Source organism: Bos javanicus, chromosome 1, assembly GCF_032452875.1.
Source record: "Bos javanicus breed banteng chromosome 1, ARS-OSU_banteng_1.0, whole genome shotgun sequence".
Taxonomy (NCBI): Eukaryota; Metazoa; Chordata; class Mammalia; order Artiodactyla; family Bovidae; genus Bos; species Bos javanicus.
The window spans coordinates 136,771,303-136,786,140 of record NC_083868.1 but is presented as its reverse complement, the minus strand read 5'-3'; the positions used below and the strand labels follow the sequence as shown (position 1 = coordinate 136,786,140).

Here is a 14,838-nt window from a genome sequence, read left to right as displayed (position 1 = left end):
TTGGGCTAGGAGGTGCAATAGTGCCCCAGGTGACTCACAGACACCAGGGCACTGACTTTCCCTGCTCTGTGGACAGAAATTCTCACACGGGCTAAGAAAATACACTCCAGCTGCCAAAATTATTTAATCTATACCTTCATTTACCCAACTTTTAAAGAATTCAATAGCATGAAAGAGAGGCCTTGAACCAAAAAAGCAGAATTAATCCCTGAGGTAATAGGTAATAAGAGAAAGTTAAAAAACATTTTTCTCTGAAGTTTAACCCTAGGCTTTCAGCCTCCATCTGCAAAGAACAAAAGCAGATTGAACACAGCAGCACCTCCAGTGTCTATATCTTACGCAGATAAGCAGGACCCATCCTCTCCAGCAATCATACTAAAAAGCACCATCTAATCCTGGGTGAGCGCCTTTAAGCACAGGAAAGTGAAGATCATTGCCACAGTGTCAGCAAATGGGACAACATCAAGCTGCATTGTTAATCTTTTTAAAATATAAATTCTTTTATTTCTTTTTGGCTGCGCTGGGTTTTCATTACTGCGGGAGCGTTTCTCTAGCTGTGGAGAGCGGGGCTGTCCTCCAGGTGTGGCACATGCGCTGCTTGCTGAGGTGGCTTCTCGTCACAGAGCACAGGCTCTAGGCCCACAGTCTTCAGCAGTTGCAGTGCAATCGGTAGTTGCGGTTCCCGGGCTCTAGAGACCAGGCTCAGTAGTTGTGGCTCACGGGCTTAGTTACTCTGTGACATGTGGGATCTTCCTAGATCAGGGATCAAACGCATGTCTCATGCATTGGCAGATGGATTCTTTACCACTGAGCCACCAGGGAAGCCCCTGTGTTGTCTATCTTGACATGGGACAATTTATCTGTGATGCTCCAAAGAGTTAAGTTGCAATGAACCTTACAAAGACATTTTTTAATGCCAAATGTCTGCTTGGATGTATTTCTGATAACACAGTCATTTATGAAGCACTGGCATTTGTGATGGTAAATGACCAAGGTGAAATATAAAAGGAAAACTAAAAGCTTTTTATTAAATATATAGTTACAATATGCCCCAGCAATTTCACTCTAACATATATATCCAAGAGAACTGAAAACACATTTAAACAAAAAACTGTACATGAATATTCATAGCAGCTCTATTTTCAACAACCAAAAAGTAGAAACAATCCAAATGTTCACCAACAGATGAATGGATAAATAAAATATGATATATTCATATAATGGAATATTACTCAGCCATAAAAGGAATGGAGTTTGGATACATGCTAAAACATGGATTGGCTCTGAAAACATTATGCTAAGAGGAAAAAAAAAAGAAAACAGTGACCAAAGGTCACATATTATATGATTCCATTTCTATGAAATGTTCAGAATATGTAAATCCATAGTGATAGAAAGTAGATTATTGGTTTCCAGGGGATGGTCAGAAGGGGGAATTGTGAGATAAGGGTTTCTTAGGGTGATGCAAATTTCCTGGAATTAGATACTGGTGATGACTGCAGAATATTGTGAATAAAAACCACTAAATTATACATTTAAAATAGTTAAAATTTTAAGTTTAACATGGCATGAATTTTATCTAAACAGACAAACACACAAACAAAACCCCACCAAACTAAAAGCATCTCCTTTGAGCAAGTATCTACCGTCCATGGTTCTAACAAAGACAAAAAAGATAAAAAAAAAAAAAAAAAAGCAGAAGCCCAGCAGGGGAAGACCATGACCAACACTGTGTACTGTGAACAAAGTACTGACTACATTTTACCACTCTAACCATCAGGCCTCCCTATAGTATGGAATCCACTGATGGTATCAATATGATAAGAATCATCAGTGAGCCAAAGGTCGTAACTATTCTTTAGGACTTGAATCGGAGCAGGCAATGGCACCCCACTCCAGTACTCTCGCCTGGAAAATCCCATGGGTGGAGGAGCCTGGTAGGCTGCAGTCCATGGGGTCACTAAAAGTCAGACACGACTGAGCGACTTCACTTTCACTTTTCACTTTCATGCATTGAAGAAGGAAACAGCAACCCACTCCAGTGTTCTTGCCTGGAGAATCCCAGGGACAGGGGAGCCTGGTGAGCTGCCGTCTATGGGGTCGCACAGAGTCGGACACGACTGAAGCGACTTAGCAGCAGCAGCAGGAGCTGCAGGACTTGAATAAGACATTTAATACTAAAAGAAATGGGTTGATTTATAACCAAACATGTGACATTTTTGATTTGTCGAACCTTAATTACAAAGATGGAATCTTTGCATTTAAGTGTTCAGTTAGGAACACTCATTTGGTAGACTCATTTGACTAGACAAGAAATCTCAAAGACTCTTAGCATTGGTTTTACTTAGAAGCACAGGAAGACAGGAGATACAGTATGCCAGCGGGGTAGCATCAGATGAGTTTCTTTAGTAAGGTCCTTAGAGTAGGTCCATGCAGCAGTCTAGGATCTACCTTATTACTTCTGTGTCCCTCTGGTGATAGCTCAGGTTTGAAGGAATGAGACCACAATGGATGAGTGTGGGTGCCACCCTGCCTTAGAAGCCTCATGCTCCACACCATGATGGCTCCATCATCTCCAGTAGCAGTCCTCTAGCAAGAGACATGACCAATTTTAAGAACTGACTAAACGTAGAAAAGCCCCAAGTTAAGCCTAAAATATCTGACCAGATACATTAGTTAAGCATAAAATATCTGACCAGATACATTTACAGGCCTTCCAGTTCAGATGCAGTTTATCAAATAGATGTTACTTTCAACATAAGTGCTCTTGCTTGGAAACACAGCTGACACTCCACCTTACCAAGTTTCCAGAGTAACAGAGCTAGAAAGCTAATTTGTCTATAGAACAGGAGAAAAGGTGTTTGTTTGTTTTTTTTAAACACTTTTCTCACAACATGCTAGCCTCAGATACATGATGTAATCCTAGTAGGTGGCTCTGTTTGCATCTCCAAGCTTCCAAGCTTGTAGATATTCTTATAAGATTTTTTTTCAATAGCAAGAAATTTTTAAAAAGCATCAATCCTGATAAAGGCCACATATGTTTGCAGCTATGTAGGCAGCCTAAAGGAAATCAGTCCTGAGTGTTCTTTGGAAGGACTGATGTTGAAGCTGAAACTCCAATACTCTGGCCACCTGATATGAAGAGCTGACTCATTGGAAAAGACCCTGATGCTGGGAAAAATTGAAGGCAGGAGAAGGGGACGACAGAGGATGAGATGGTTGGATGGCATCACTGTCTCAATGGAGATGAGTTTAAGTAAACTCCAGGAGTTGGTGATGGACAGGGAGGCCTGGTGTGCTGTGGTCCATGGGGTCGCAAAGAGTCGGACATGACTGAGTGACTGAACTGAACTGAACTGAAGGTAGCCATCTTGTCCCTTGTCTGGAGATAAATTTGAAGTTACTCAGAATTTACTGTTCTTTGATATCACTCCTTTTTTTTTAATGTTGAAACCACTTTTGGAGTCATGACTATTCTGACCAAGTGCACCATAGCAAGCAGTTAATACCAACTGGACTTAGACCTTCATATCTACTCTTAAAATCAGCTTGGTATGCTCATAGAGGTATATGGAATTGAGTGAGCAATGAGGCAGGATAACAACCAGCTTGGCAACTGAACTCACTGGCACTGCTATGGCATTCATTGAAGTAGAAACTTTTGATACTAATGCTGATAGCTCTTCAAATGTATTTGCTGTGGATTAGAGATCGAGAAAAGAGAAGACTAAAAGACTAATATCATGGTGTTTAAGCATAGAAAATATTGAGTATATAGTTCAAAAGACTTAAAAATACAAAGCTGGAGATAAGAAGAGGCAAAATATCCCCCAAAAACTTGCTCCAAACTAGGATTCAGAGCCATGATAGAAGAAGAGATGTCAAGGCAGAATCAAAGGAAGTCAGAAGATTCTTGACAAATACAATGGAAGCAACAAATGGCTGGCCAAGAATCAGATAACTGAAAAGGAAGAATTTAACATCAGCAGAAAAAGCTGGAGAGGGTCCAAAACTCTAACATAGTGTACCAGAGAACAGGCATCATGATAGGTGTTTTGCTGAGCATTCCCTGGAAGTGGTGGCTCATCTCTCCAGAGGTGCATTTTCTGGATCCATGACTGCAAAAATCAACCAACTTGAACAAAACACAACACAGCACATTCCACAGAGTTTGAAGTCTGAAGGACTCTGATTTGTAGGAAGTCGGTTCACTGACAGTTTAAAAAATCATTATTTGAGCTTCTTAATATACTATTTACAATTAATGTATTAATTAAATTATAACTATTTAACATATTAAAATTATAGACATTTGTCCTTTTCATCATAGGGGACTAGAGTGCAAAAGTAGCAAGTCAAGAGATACCTGGAGTAACAGGCAAGTTTGGCCTTGGAGTACAACATGAAGAAGGGCAAAGGCTAACAGAATTTTGCCAAGAGAATGCACTGGTCATAGCAAATACCCTCTTCCAACAACACAAGAGATGACTCTACAAATGGATATCACCAGATGGTCAATATCAAAATCAGATTGACTAAATTCTTTGCAATCAAAATGGAGTTCTACACAGTCAGCAAAAACAAGACCTTGAGCTGACTGTGGCTCAGATTCTGAACCCCTTGTGGTAAAATTCAGACTTATATTGAAGAAAGTAGGGAAAACCACTAGGCCATTCAGGTATGACCTAAATCAAATGCCTTATGATTATATAGTGGAGGTGATAAATAGATTCAAGGGCCTAGATCTGGTAGACAGAGTGCCTAAAGAAATATAGATGGAGGTACATAACATTGTACAGGAGGTGGTGACCAAAATCATCCCCAAGAAAAAGAAATGCAAGACAGCAAAGTGTCTGAGGAGGCCTTACAAATACCTGAGAAAAGAGAAGCGAAAGGCAAAGGAGAAAGGGAAAGACATACCCAACTGAATGCAGAGTTCCAGAGAAGAGCAAGGAGACATAAGAAAGTATTCTTAAGTGAACAATGCAAAGAAATAGAGGAAAACAATAAAATGGGTAAGATTAGAGATCTCTTTAAGAAAACTGGAGATACCAAGGGAACATTTCATGTAAAGATGGGCACAATAAAGGACAAAAATTGCAAGGACCTAACAAAAACCAAAGAGATTAAGAAAATGTGGCAAGGATACACAGAACTGTATAAAAAAAGCTCTTAATGACCCAGATAATCATGATGGTGTGGTCATTCACCTAGAGCCAGACACCCTGGAGTGTGAAGTCAAGTGGGCCGTGGGAAACATTACTACAAACAAAGCTAGTGGAGGTGATGGAATTTCAGCTGAGCTATTTCTAATCCTAAAAGATGATGCTGCTAAAAGTGCTGCACTCAATATGCTAGCAAACTGGGAAAACTCAGCAGTGGCCACAGGACTGGAAAAGGTCAGTTTTCATTCCGATCCCAAAGAAAGGCAATGCCAAAGAATGTTCAAATTATCATATAATTGCACTCATTTCACATTAGCAAGAATATGCTCAAAATCCTTCAAGCTAGGTTTCAACAGTCCGTGAACCGAGAACTTCCATATGTACAAACTGGATTTAGAAAAGGCAGAGGAGCCAGGGATGAAGTTGCCAACATACGCTGGATCATAGAAAAAGCAAAGAAATTCCAAAAAACATCTAATTCTGCTTCATTGACTACACTAAAGCCTTTGACTGTGTGGATCACAACAAACTGGAATATTCTTAAAGAGGTGGGAATACCAAGCCACATTACCTGTCTCCTGAGCAACCTGTATGCAGGAGAAGAAGCAACAGTTAGAACAGGATGTGGAACAATGAACTGGTTTGATATTGGGAAAGGAGTATATCAAGGCTGTATATGCAGGGTACATCAAGTGAAATGCCGGGCTGGATGAGGCTCAAACTGGAATCAAACTTGCTGGAAGAAATACGAACAACCTCATACAAGCAGATGATACCACTCTAATGGCAGAAAGTGAAGAGGAGCCTAAAGAGCCTCTTGATGAAGGTGAAAGAGGAGTGAAAAAGTTGGCTTAAATTAAATATTCAAAAAGGAAGATCATGGCATCCAATCTTATCACTTCTTGGCAAATAGATATGGAAACAATGGAAACAGGGTCAGATTTCATTTTCTTGGGCTCCAAAAGCAATGCAGATGGTGACTTCGGCCACGAAATTAAAAGACGCTTGCTCCTTCAAAGAATAGCTATGACAAACCTAGACAGTGTATTAAAAAGCAGAGACATCACTTTGCTGACAAAGGTCCATATAGCCAAAGCTATGGTTTTTCCATACAGCTCTTACATGTATGGATGTAAGAGCTTGACTATAAAGAAGGCTGAGTGCAGAAGAACTTTTTTGTGTGTTCAAACTGTGATGCGGGAGAAGACTTGACAGTCCCTTGGACAGCAAGTATATCAAACCAGTCAATCTTAAAGGAAATCAACCCTGAATATTCATTGGAAGGACTGGTGGTGAAGCTGAAGCTCCAATACTTTGGCCACCTGATATGAAGAGCTGACTCATTGGAAAAGACCCTGATGCTGGGAAAGATTGAGGGCAAGAGGAGAAGGGGTGACAGAGGATGAGATGGTTGTATGGCATCATCGACTCAGTGGACAGGAGTTTGAGTAAACTCAGGGCTATAGTGAAGGACAGGAAAGCCTGGAGTGCTGCAGTTCATGGGGTCGCAAAGAGTCAGACATGGCTTAGTAACTGAACAAAACCAACAAATAGACATCTGTATACTTAAATACACACAGAGAAAGAGAATAATACAGGTTCACTTTATCCACATAATAAATAAGTGGAAAGTGCTATTCATGTCAAAACACAAAGCTTTTTTTTATATTGGCATCAGTTGTGGGGAAAAAAAAAGTTAACTCAGAGTACTTAGAATAAGACTGCCTGTCCCCATTCCTAAACACCTATCTCTTTCTACTTCCCATCACTCATAGCACTGCTGTCTTAAAACCACCAGGACTTGTCTCATTATGCTCTTTATCTCTGTTTATGTTATCAAAAAAAAAAAAAAAAGACCTACATGCTCATGTCACCACTTATCCACTGCATTCTAATTCCCATGAGGCTCTATACAGTCTTAGTCTTCTTCTCTCACCCCAACCCTCATGCCCCCAACTCCCAACGCCTTTACATTGTGCACCCTGAAACTCACTGTCTTTCAGCACCACAATCACATGCAGCACCAATCTCTTCTCTGAAAGGACCCTTCACCTTCTTGCTCTAAAACCTGAATGTTCTACAAGCATCCTGTTTCCCTTGTCTCTTATGTGGTAGATTTTGCCCCACATCACTCATCCAGTGACCTGGAAATGGAGTCTGTGTCCTTCTTGATACTCCTTGCCGGTTCCAGGCTCTCTGCCCTTCATCCTGTCTAAACACCTCTTCCCCAGCTTTGAATTTCATGTCATAGAGACTCTGCCACCCTCTACTCATTCTTGTTGCAGTCACCCACTAATTCATAGATCATTCTCCCTCAATGCCTAAGGATTTTCACTCTTATTAACACTTTGTTGTTCAGTCACAGAGTCACATCTGACTCTTTGTGAACCCATGAACTGCAGCATGCCAGGCTTCCCTGTCTTTCAACATCTTCCAGATCTTGCTCAAACTCATGTCCACTGAGTTGGTGATGCTGTCCAACCATCTCGTTCTGTCATCCTCCTCTCCTCCTACCTTCAATCTTTCCTAGCATCAGGGTCTTCTAGTAAGCTGGCTCTTTGTATCAGGTGGCCAAAACTCTACCCCCATCCTAATTATTAATGGCATCAAATCCATAAAGATATTCGTTCTTAGGCCTATCAGTTCCCTGAATTCTCACCTCCAGTGATTATACTACCTGTCACTCATTCTATGGGACACACCGTGGTGGTGGTGGTAAGTCCCTGTAGACCCCCAGGCTCTTCGGTCCATGGGATTCTCCAGGCAAAAATACTGGAGTGCGTTGCCATGCCCTCCTCCAGGGGATCTTCTTGAGCCAGGGATGGAACCAGCATCTCTTATGTCTCCTGCATTGGCAGGCAGGTTCTTTACCACTAACACCACCTGGAAAGCCCTGGGACATACCTTATATCTTATCAATATCAACAACTCAAGCATGGCATTATCCTATTTTTTAAGCATTTCTAACTCTGAACATAACCTCTTTTCACTCATACACCTAGTACCTGAATTTCAACAATTCTTTGATCCCTGGACCTACCTGCTAATAATGCTAAGTCACTTCAGTCGTGTCCGACTTTGTGCGACCCCATAGACGGCAGCCCACCAGGCTCCCCCGTCCCTGGGATTCTCCAGGCAAGAACACTGGAGTGGGTTGCCATCTCCTTCTCCAATGCATGAAAGTGAAAAGTGAAAGTGAAGTCGCTCAGTCGTGTCTTGAATCTTAGCGACCCCATGGACTGAAGCCTACCAGGCTCCTCCATCCATGGGATTCCCCAAGCAAGAGTACCGGAGTGGGGTGCCATTGCCTTCTCCTGGACCTACCTACCAACCATTAATCATACTACCTTTTCATGGCCTTTGGTTCCCCCCTTTCCCCATGATATCCGTCCTTAACTAGCTTAAATTAGATGATCAGTTACATAACTACTCCCTTGAATACATCTTTAATATACTTGCCCTCTCTTACTTCATGTTATTTGCTTGGAGTCCCCCATCCTGGTTAAATCCAACTGTTTGCCTGCATTCATATAATTGAATGTAGTTGGAGAAAGGAACACATAGTCATAATTATTGTTTAGATTAGGTCCACTAGATGCAGATCCTGAGAGATTTGTGTGCAAGCGACTTAGTATGGAAATGCTTAGGAAACCAATAAGGAATTGAGAGAAGCAAGTCAGGGAAGGGGAGAATGCTAAGCAAAATTATGATCTGAGACAAAGTTCCTTAGAAGGTAACTTCAGCTTGATTTCATGGTAAGGAGGGGACTCTACAGTGTACGGTACACTTGAGAGTTGTCTTATCTCTAAAGCAAAAATAGTGGGAATTTCATACTCCTGAACCCATGAGTCACCAGTTAAGAGCCATCTTGGGCACTACACCATTCAGGGCAAAAGAGGCTACAGAAGGCAAGGACAGTCTGTAAAAGAGCCATATGTGTTGGCTACTGGAAGCAGAAGCCACCAAAGCAGGGTATACATGGAAACTAAAAAGCAACCCAAGAGAATCTGGGCAAAGGATCAATAATACCTACTAAAATAACTACTCTTACTTCGAATTCATGACTATGAACCTCAAAGTGAATCATGCTGCAATTATGATATACTTCCTTAGTCCTTTCATTCATTTCCCATGCTCTTGGATAGCTGTTTAACAATTCCTCCTCTTCCTTCAAACCTCCAACACTTTCTTCCACCATCTTCACTCAGCTGATTACCTAGCTTCATATTTCACAGAGAAAATGCAAACAATCAGGTGAGAGCTTCCACAAGGTTACACTACCATTTCTATGGCATAGAAGCACCTATATCCATATACTCTCTCTTCCCTGCAGAGTCTGTAGAATGTCTACATTTCTTTCTAAGGACAATTCCTCTCTTGTGAATTAGATCCCATTCTACTCTTGTCTACTCAAGGACTTCATTCTAGCCTTCTCTCTTCCACAGATTTTTCGTTCTGTTTTGGATCACTGCCATCAGCATACAAACATGCTGCCTTTTTCTTTTAAGACTTATCTTGACCCCACGACCCTGATGCTGGGAAAGCTTGAGGGCAGGAGAAGGGGACGACAGAGGATGAGATGGTTGGATGGCATCACTGACTCAATGGACATGGGTTTGGGTGGACTCCAGGAGTTGGTGATAGACAGGGAGGCCTGGCGTGCTGCGGTTCATGAGGTTGCAAAGAGTCAGACACGACTGAGTGACTGAACTGAACTTGACCCCACTGCCCCCTCTACATAAAACATTCATTTACCCCTTTAGAGCAAGGGGTATAAACTCAAAATGTTTACACTGTTTGCTACAATTCCTCCTCTCCTACTTTCTCATGAACCCATTTCAATCAAGCTTTCATTCCTATCTTTACAGTGCAGAGACTTTCTTCAAGGTCACTAGTATTGCTATGGTATCAAATCATGGTTTCCCCTTCTTGGGTATGTTCCTCCTTAATTCTTCAATTCTCAATACTGGGATCCCTGGGAATAAGTTCACAGACCTCTTTAGGTAGACTCATCTTCTAGGTAAGCTCTATGATCTCATGGCTTTAAATACCTTCTCTATCTCAGTGACTTCCAAATGTATGTGGCTAGTTTAGATCTCTGCTCTGACTTCTTGATTCATATACCTGCCTGCTTACTATTACATATCCACTCCCATGTCTAAAATGCATCTTGAAACTCAACATTCCAAAACCAAGTTCCTGATATTTCCTTTCCAATCTGATTGTCTACAGTCATCTCTATTTTATTGCATGATAAATCCATCCTTTGAGTTGCCAAGAAAAAATGAAATACTGTTGGTTTCCTCTTTTTTTTCTTTCATATCCCACAAGTGATCAGTTATAAATCCTCCAAAATAAATTCAGAATATGACCACTTTGCACCTATCCTACACTACCACCCTGGTCCATACCACTAATTACTGTCTACTCAGTTCAGTTCATTCGCTCAGTCGTGTCTGACTCTTTGCGACCCCATGAATTGCAGCACGCCAGGCCTCCCTGTCCATCACTAACTCCCGGACCTCACCCAGACTCATGTCCATTGAGTCAGTGATGCCATCCAGCCATCTCATCCTCTGTCGTCCCCTTCTCCTCCTGCCCCCAATCCCTCCCAGCATGAGTCTTTTCCAATGAGTCAACTCTTCGCATGAGGTGGCCAAAGTAGTGGAGCTTCAGCTTTAGCATCATTCCTTCCAAAGAAATCCCAGGGCTGATCTCCTTCAGAATGGACTGGTTGGATCTCCTTGCAGTCCCAGGGACTCTCAAGAGTCTTCTCCAACACCACAGTTCAAAAGCATCAATTCTTCGGCGCTCAGCCTTCTTCACAGTCCAACTCTCACATCCTTACACGACCACTGGAAAAACCATAGTCTTGACTAGACGGACCTTTGTTGTCAAAGTAATGTCTCTGCTTTTGAATATGCTATCTAGGTTGGTCATAACTTTCCTTCCAAGGAGTAAGTGTCTTTAATTTCATGGCTGCAGTCACCATCTGTAGTGATTTTGGAGCCCCCAAAAATAAAGTCTGACACTGTTTCCCCACCTACTTCCCATGAAGTGATGGGACCGGATGCCAGTATCTTCGTTTTCTGAATGTTGAGCTTTAAGCCAACTTCTTCTCTCTCCACTTTCACTTTAATCAAGAGGCTTTTGAGTTCCTCTTCACTTTCTGCCATAAGGGTGGTGTCATCTGCATATCTGAGGTTATTGATATTTCTCCCGGCAATCTTGATTCCAGCTTGTGCTTCTTCCAGCCCAGCGTTTTTCATGATGTACTCTGCATAGAAATTAAATAAGCAGGGTGACAATATACAGCCTTGACGTAGTCCTTTTCCTATTTGGAACCAGTCTGTTGTTCCATGTCCACTTCTAACTCTTGCTTCCTGACCTGCATACAAATTTCTCAAGAAGCAGATCAGGTGGTCTGGTATTCCCATCTCTTTCAGAATTTTCCACAGTCAATTGTGATCCACACAGTCAAAGGCTTTGGCATAGTCAATAAAGTAGAAATAGATGTTTTTCTGGAACTCCCTTGCTTTTTCCATGATCCAGCAAATTTTGGCAATTTGATCACTGGTTTCTCTGCCTTTTCTAAAACCAGCTTGAACATCTGCAAGTTCACGGTTCACATATTGCTGAAGCCTGGCTTGGAGAATTTTGAGCATTACTTTACTAGCGTGTGAGATGAGTGTAATTGTGCGGTATTTCAAGCATTCTTTGGCATTGCCGTTCTTTGGGATTGGAATGAAAACTGACCTTTTCCTGTCCTGTGGCCACTGCTGAGTTTTCCCAATTTGCTGGCATATTGAGTGCAGCACTTACACAGCATCATCTTTCAGGATTTGGAATAGTTCAACTGGAATTCCATCACCTCCACTAGCTTTGTTTGTAGTGATGCTTTCTAAGGCCCACTTGACTTCACATTCCAGGATGACTGGCTCTAGGTCAGTGATTACACCATCATGATTATCTGGGGATTGAACATCTTTTTTGTACAGTTCTTCCGTGTATTCTTGCCATCTCTTCTTAATATCTTCTGCTTCTGTTAGGTCCATACCATTTCTGTCCTTTAACAAGCCCATCTTTGCATGAAATGTTCCCTTGGTATCTCTAATTTTCTTGAAGAGATCTCTAGTCTTTCCCATTCTGTTGTTTTCCTCTATTTCTTTGCATTGATCGCTGAAGAAGGCTTTCTTACCTCTTCTTGCTATTCTTTGGAACTCTGCATTCAGATGCTTATATCTTTCCTTTTCTCCTTTGCTTTTCACTTTTCTTCTTTTCACAGCTATTTGTAAGGCCTCCCCAGACAGCCATTTTGCTTTTTTGCATCTCTTTTCCATGGGGATGGTCTTGATCCCTGTCTCCTGTACAACGTCATGAACCTCATTTCATAGTGCATCAGGCACTCTATCTATCAGATCTAGGCCCTTAAATCTATTTTTCACTTCCACTGTATAATCATAAGGGATTTGATTTAGGTCTTACCTGAATGGTCTAGTGGTTTTCCCTACTTTCTTCAATTTAAGTCTGAATTTGGCAAGAAGGAGTTCATGGTCTGAGCCACAGTCAGCTCCTGGTCTTGTTTTTGCTGACTGTATAGAGCTTCTCCACCTTTGGCTGCAAAGCATATAATCAATCTGATTTTGGTGTTGACCATCTGGTGATGTCCATGTGTAGAGTGTTCTCTTGTGTTGTTGGAAGAGGGTGTTTGCTATGACCAGTGCATTTTCTTGGCAAAACTCTATTAGTCTTTGCCCTGCTTCATTCCATATTCCAAGGCCAAATTTGCCTGTTACTCCAGGTGTTTCTTGACTTCCTACTTTCGCATATAATGAAAGTCCCCTATAATGAAAAGGACATCTTTTTTGGGTGTTACTAGGTCATCAAAATACACTCCAAACTGGTCTCCTTTTGTTTGCCTCCTTCAGTCAAATAATAGGCAAACAGATTCTGTTTAAATAGGCAAAGGGATTCTACTTAAAAAAACAAATCACTTCTCTCCTCTGCCCCTAAATCCCTAATCTCTCACCATCTCAGCTAACTTTGTGTGCTTTGTGTGCTTAGTCACTCATTCATGTCTGACTCCTTGTGACCCTTTGGACTGTAGATCACCAGGCTACTCTGTCCATGGGATATTCCAGGCAAGAATATTGGAGTACATTGCCATTTCCTTTTCCAGGGGATCTCCCTGACCCAGGGATCGAAACTGCGTCTCTTACATCTCCTGCATTGGCATGCAGGTTCTTTACCCCTAGCACCACCTCGGAAGAGTGTTAGCTAGAGTAAAGGCCAAAACCCTTATAAGAGTCAACAGAATTTCTCTTGCCCTTGTTATGCAACTCCAGGCACCCTGGCTTGTATTCTCTCCACCCACTGGGCACATGCCCCCTTCAGAGCCCCTGCTCTTCCCTCTGTCTGGAATAGTCTTTCCCCAGATAGCTATAAGGCTTACATCCATATCTCTCCTTGCTGAATGCCACCTTCTCACTGAGGCCTTTCTGCTTCCCCCTCCTAAACATTTCCTATTCTCCTTTGTTTCTCTCCATTTTCTCATATACTTTAATATTTAGAATGTGATTTTATCTCTGTCTTCTCCAGATAGAATCCAGGTTCCAAAAAGGCAGGATCTTCTTTTTGTTAAATTCCCAGTGATTGAAGCAGCGCCAGGCACATAATATACACATACCTGGAAATCATAGGGTTTGTTTTATCAAGTTATACAACATCTTCATTATTAAGTCAAAATATTTTTATTTCTAATATGATTTAAATTTTTCTAATTCTAAAAATAAACTTTGCATAGGTAAAAAATAATATTTAAAAGAACAGTAACACAACAAATACCAGTGTTCTCACTACATAATTTGAGAAAGAAAAAATCACCATCTCTAAAGCCCTCTGTGTATCCTTCCCTTTCATTTTTTATTTTTGCTTTTTGTCTTACAAGATCTTAGTTCCCCAACCAGGGATCAAACCTGAGCCACCTCAGTGAGAGCATTGAGTCCTAACCACTGGACCACCACTGTCTCTCTCTTCAGAGTAACTACCATCTTCATTTTTACATTTATCATTCCCTTGAAGTTTATCCCCTTAAACAATATACTGTTTATTTGTCCAGTTTTTATTTCTGTGTTGATGTATATAGCTGCAGTTGAATAATCTTCACTGCTGTATGTGTTTCTTCATGTGAATATACTATAATTTATTCACCCATTCTTTAATTGATTAATGTTGTTTTATTACTGTATTTTTACTGTTACAAACAGTGCAAAGATTTTTGTAGATTATCTCCTGATACCCTAGTACAACAATTCCTCAGTGTATACAACTAGGAATAGAAATACTTTGTCACTCAGCATGTATATCTTCCCATTTCATCTTTACAAGATTGTGCCAAATTGTTTTCCAAGGTTGTTGTGCTGTTGTTCAGTCACTAAATCATGTCTCTTTGTGACCCTATGTACTACAGCTTGCCAGGCTTCCCTGTCCTTCGCTATTTCCCTGAGTTTGGCCAAACTCATGTTTGTTGAGTTGGTGATGCCATCCAATCATCTCATCCTCTGTCGACCCGTTCTCCCCCTGCCCTCAATCTTTCCCAGCTTCAGGGTGCCACCCTCACCAATAGTGGATGAGTCCCTATTATCTCATATTCTGTTTGATATTATCAGATTTT

At 41.3% G+C, this 14,838-nt stretch overlaps 1 protein-coding gene across 1 annotated transcript in view; it reads right to left on the bottom strand.

Moving 5' to 3' along the window:
- Positions 1-14,838, bottom strand: part of ACAD11 (acyl-CoA dehydrogenase family member 11) — a 119,025-nt gene that overhangs the window by 101,181 nt on the left and 3,006 nt on the right. The window lies entirely within an intron of this gene.